Raw genomic sequence first — 6000 nt, forward strand, 5'->3', positions numbered from 1 at the left:
GTACTGGACTAGGCCCAGAGAGAGTAGACTAGTGGGGCATGAAACCTACTGAGACATCAGCTGGGGCAACTAACAGAGTGCTGGCATCGCCTGTCCCCTGAAACCAGGCTGCAAAGCATGGCTCCAAAAGAGACCCCATTCTTCCACTTGTGGGGAGGAGAGAAAAGAGTGGTGAGAAGTTTGTCTTGCATCTAAATGCCAGCTAAGCCAAAGCAGCATAGGGCACTTCTCCAAGTTGTGTGGCCCCATTCCAGGCCCTAGCTCCCAGATGAAATTTATAGACATGCCCGAGCCAACTTTGTACTTTATGCTCAAGATTGCTATAGTGATTTGGCATATTTTGTGATACTGTAAGAATTTTAGAATTACTTTTTCTAAATTTTTGAAAAATGTAATTGGCATTTTGATAATGATTAAATTGAATCTATAGATTGTTTTCAGTAGTATTGATATTTTAACAGTATTAATTCTTATTTTTTCTTTTTTTATACCTTAAGTTCTATGGTACATGTGCACCATGTGCAGGTTTTATACATAGGTATACACGTGCCATGTTGGTTCGCTGAACACATCAACTCGTCATTTACGTTAGATATTTCTCCTAATGCTATCCCTCCCCCAGGCCCTCACCCCATGACAGGCCCCAGTGTGTGATGTTCCCCGCCCTGTGTCCAAGTGATCTCATGGTTCAATTCCCACCTATGGGTGAGAACATGCGGTGTTTGGTTTTCTATCCTTGTGATAGTTTGCTCAGAATGATGGTTCCCAGCTTAATCCATATCCCTGCAAAGGACATGAACTCATCCTTTTTTATGGCTGCATAGTATTCCATGGTATATATGTGCCACATTTTGTTAATCCAGTCTATTTTTGATGGACATTTGAAATGGTACCAAGTCTTTGCTATTGTGAATAGTGCCACAATAAACATACGTTTTCATGCATCTTTATAGTAGCATGACTTATAATCCTTTGGATATATACCCAATAATGAGAATGCTGGGTCAAATTGTAATTCTAGTTCTAGATCCTTGAGGAATCGCCACACTGTCTTCCACAATGGTTGAACTAATTTACACTCCCACCAGCAGTGTAAAAGCGTTCCTATTTCTCCACATCCTCTCCAACATCTGTTGTTTCCTGACATTTTAATGATTGTCATTCTAACTGGCATGAGATGGTATCTCATTGTGGTTTTGATTTGCATTTCTCTGATGACCAGTGATGATGAGCAATTTTTCATGTGTCTGTGGGCTGCATAGATGTTTTATTTACAGAAGTGCCTGTTCTTTTCCTTTGCCAACTTTTTGATGGGGTTGTTTGTTTTTTTCTTGTAAATTTGTTTGAGTTCTTTGTAGATTCTGGATATTAGTCCTTTGTCATATGGGTAGATTGCAAACATTTTCTCCCATTCTGTAGGTTGTCTGTTCACTCTGATGATAGTTTCTTTTGCTGTGCAGAAGCTCTTTTAGTGTAATTTGGTCCCATTTGTCTATTTTGGCTTTTGTTGCCATTAATTTTGGTGTTTTACTCATGAAATCTTTGCCCATGCTTATTGCCTAGTTTTTCTTTGAGGGTTTTTACGATTTTAAGTCTAACATTGAAGTCTGTAATCCATCTTGAATTCGTTTTTATATAAGGTGTAAGGAATGGATCCAGTTTCAGCTTTCTACATATGGCTAGCCAGTTTTCCCAACACCATTTATTAAATAGGGAATCCTTTCCCCATTTATTGTTTTCATCAGGTTTGTCAAAGATCAGATGGTTGTAGATGTGTGGTATTATTTCTGAGGGCTCTGTTCTGTTCCATTGGTTTATATCTCTGTTTTGGTACCAGTACCATCCTGTTTTGGTTAGTGTAACCTTGTAGTATAGTTTGAAGTCAGCTAGCATGATGCCTCCAGCTTTATTCTTTTTGCTTAGGATTGTCTTGACAATGCAGGCTCTTTTTTGGTTCGATATGAACTTTAAAGTAGTTTTTTCAATTCTGTGAAGAAAGTCATTGGTAGTTTGATGGGGATGGCATTGAATCTATAAATTACTTTGGACGGTATGGCCATTTTTATGATATTGATTCTTTCTATCCATGAGCATGGAATGTTCTTCCATTTGTTTGTGTCCTCTTTTATTTCATTGAGCAGTGGTTTGTAGTTCTCCTTGAAGAGGTCCTTCATATTCCCTTTAAGTTGGATTCCTAGTATTTTATTCTCTTTGTAGCAAATGTGAATGGGAGTTCACTCATGATTTGACTCTCTGTTTGTCAGTTAGTGGTGTATAGGAATGCTTGTGATTTTTGCACATTGATTTTGTATCCTGAGAGTTTGTTGGAGTTGCTTATCAGCTTAAGGAGATTTTTGGCTGAGACGATGGGGTTTTCTAAATATACAATCTTGTCATCTGTGAACATATATGATTTGAATTCTTCATTTCCTAATTGAATACCCTTTATTTCTTTCTCTTGTCTGATTGCCCTGGCCAGAACTTCCAACAGTATGTTGAATAAGAGTGATAAGAGAGGGCATCGTTGTCTTGTGCTGGTTTTCAAAGGGAATGCTTCCAGTTTTTGCCCATTCAGTATGATATTGGCTGTGGGTTTGTCATAAATAGCTCTTATTATTTTGAGATATGTTCCAACCATACCTAGTTTATTGAGGGTTTTTAGCATAAAGGGCTGTTGAAGGTCTTTTCTGCATCTATTGAGATAATCATGTGGTTTTCGTCATTGGTTCTGTTTTGTGAGGATTTACGTTTATTGATTTGAGTATGTTGAACCAGCCTTGCATGCCAGGGATGAAGCCAACTTGATCATGGTGGATAAGCTTTTTGATGTGCTGCTGGATTCGATTTGCCAGTATTTTATTGAGAATTTTTGCATTGATGTTCATCAGGGATATTGGTCTAAAATTCTCTTTTTTTGTTGTATCTCTGCCAGGCTTTGGTATCAGGATGATGTTGGCCTGATAAAGTGAGTTAGGGAGGATTCCCTCTTTTTCTATTGATTGGAATAGTTTCAGAAGGAATGCTACCAGCTCCTGTTTGTACCTTGGTAGAATTTGGCTGTGCATCCTTCTGGTTGTGGACTTTTTTGGTTGGTAGGCTATTAATTATTGCCTCAATTTCATAGCCTCTTATTGGTCTATTCAGGGATTCAACTTCTTTCTGGTTTAGTCTTGGGAGGATGTGTATGTCCAGGAATTGATCCATTTCATCTAGATTTTCTAGTTTGTTTGCATAGAGGTGTTTATAGTATTCTCTGAAGGTAGTTTGTATTTCTGTGGGATTGGTGGTGATATCCACTTTATCATTTTGTATTGCATCCATTTGATTCTTCTCTCTTTTCTTTTTTATTAGTCTTCCTAGCAGTCTATCAATTTTGTTGATTTTTTCAAAAAACCAACTCCTGGATTCACTGATTTTTTGAAGGACTTTTTATGTCTCTATCTCTTTCAGTTCTGCTCTGATCTTAGTTATTTCTTGTTTTCTGCTAGTTTTTGAATGTGTTTGCTCTTGCTTCTTTAGTTCTTTTAATTTTGATGTTAGGGTGTCAATTTTAGATCTTTCCTGCTTTCTCTTGTGGCCATTTAGTGCTATAAATTTCCCTCTACACACTGCTTTAAATGTGTCCCAGAGATTCTGGTATGTTGTATCTTTGTTCTCATTGGTTTCAAAGAACATCTTTATTTCTGCCTTCATTTTGTTATTTACCCAATAGTTATTCAGGAGCCAGTTGTTCAGTTTCCATGTAGTTGTGTAGTTTTGAGTGAGTTTCTTAATCCTGAGTTCTAATTTGATTGCACTATGGGCTGAGAGACTGCTGTGATTTCTGTTCTTTTACATTTGCTGAGGAGTGTTTTACTTCCAATTATGTGGTCAATTTTAGAATAAGTGCTATGTGGTGCTGAGAATAATGTATATTCTGTTGATTTGGGGTGGAGAATTCTGTAGACGTCTATTAGGTCTTCTTGTTGCAGAGCTGAGTTCAGGTCCTGGATATCCTTGTTAACTTTCTGTTTCGTTTATCTGTCTAATGTTGACAGTGGGATATTAAAGTCTCCGGTTATTATTGTTTTGGAGTCTAATTCTCTTTGTAGGTCTCTAAGGACTTGCTTTATGAATCATGGTGCTCCTGTGTTGGGTGCATATGTACTTAGGATAGTTAGCTCTTCTTGTTGAATTGATCCCTTTACCATTATGTAATGTCCTTCTTTGTCTCCGTTGATCTTTGTTGTTTTAAAGTCTGTTTTATCAGAGACTAGTATTGCAACCCCTGCTTTACTTTTTGCTTTCCATTTGCTTGGTAGATCTTCCTCCATCCCTTTATTTTGAGCCTATGTGTGTCTTTGCATGGGAGATGGGTCTTCTGAATACAGCACATTGATGGGTCTTGACTCTTTATTCATTTTGCCAGTTTGTGTCTTTTATTTGGGCATTTAGCCCATTTACACTTAAGGTTCATATTGTTATGTGTGAATTTGATCCTGTCATTATGATGTTTGCTGGTTATTTTGCCCATTAATTGATGCCGTTTCTTCCTAGCATCTATGGTCTTTACAATTTGGCATGTTTTTGCAGTGGCTGGTACTGGTTGTTCCTTTCCATGTTTAGTGCTTCCTTCAGGAGCTCTTGTAATTCAGGCCTGGTGGTGACAAAATCTCTCAGCATTTGCTTGTCTGTAAAGGATTTTATTTCTCCTTTACTTATGAAGCTTACTTTGGCTGGTGAAAGTCTCGTTTGCAAATTCTTTTCTTTAAGAATGTTGAATATTGGCGCCCACTGTCTTCTTTCTTGTAGGGTTTCTGCTGATAGATCTGCTGTTCATCTGATGGGCTTCCCTTTGTGGGTGATTGACCTTTCTCTCTGGCTGCTCTTAACACTTTTCCTTCATTTCAACCGGGGTGAATCTGACAGTTATGTTTCTTGGGATTGCCCTTCTCAAGGAGTATCTTTGTGTTGTTCTCTGTATTTCCTGAATTTGAATATTGGCCTGCCTTGCTATGTTGGGGAAGTTCTCCTGGATAATATCCTGAAAAGTGTTTTCCAACTTGGTTCCATTTTTCCCGTCACTTTCATGTACACCAATCAAAGATTTGGTCTTTTCACAAAGTCCCTTGTTTCTTGGAGGCTTTGTTCATTTACTCTTTTTTCTCTAACCTTGTCTCTCGCTTTATTTCATTAATTTGATCTTCAATCACTGATACCCTTTCTTCCACTTGATCTAATCAACTATTGAAGCTTGAGCATACCTCACGAAATTCTCGTGCCATGGTTTTCAGCTCCATCAGGTCATTTATGGTCTTCTCTACACTATTTATTCTAGTTAGCCATTCATCTAATCTTTTTTCAAGTTTTTCAGCTTCCTTGCAATGGGTTCAAACATCCTCCTTTAGCTCAGAGAAGTTTGTTATTACCGACCTTCTGAAGCCTACTTCTGTCAACTCATCAAAGTCATTCTCCATCCAGCTTTATTCCATTGCTGGCAAGGAGCTGCAATCCTTTGAAGAAGAAGAGGCACTCTGATTTTTAGAATTTTCAGCTGCTCTGCTCTGGTTTCTCCCCATCTTTGTGGTTTTGTCTACCTTTGGTCTTTGATGTTGGTGACCTACAGATGGGGTTTTGGTGTAGATGACCTTTTTGTTGATGTTGATGCTATTCCTTTCTGTTTGTTAGTTTTCCTTCTAACAGTCAGGTCCCTCAGCTGCAGGTCTGCTGGAGTGGAACTCCAGCAAACAGTGCTGCAATAAACATACATGTGCATGTGTCTCTATAGTAGAATGATTTGTAATCCTTTGGGTATATACCCAATAATGGGATTCTGGGTTAAATTGTATTTCTAGTTGTAGATCTTTGAGGAGTTGCCACACTGTCTTCCACAATGGTTAAACTAATTTACACTACCACAAACAGTGTAAAAGCTTTCGTATTTCTCCACATCCTCTCCAGTATCTGTTGTTTCCTGACTTTTTAATAATCACCATTCTAACAGGCATGAGATGATATCTC

Source organism: Papio anubis, unplaced genomic scaffold, assembly GCF_008728515.1.
Source record: "Papio anubis isolate 15944 unplaced genomic scaffold, Panubis1.0 scaffold726, whole genome shotgun sequence".
Classification (NCBI taxonomy): domain Eukaryota; kingdom Metazoa; phylum Chordata; class Mammalia; order Primates; family Cercopithecidae; genus Papio; species Papio anubis.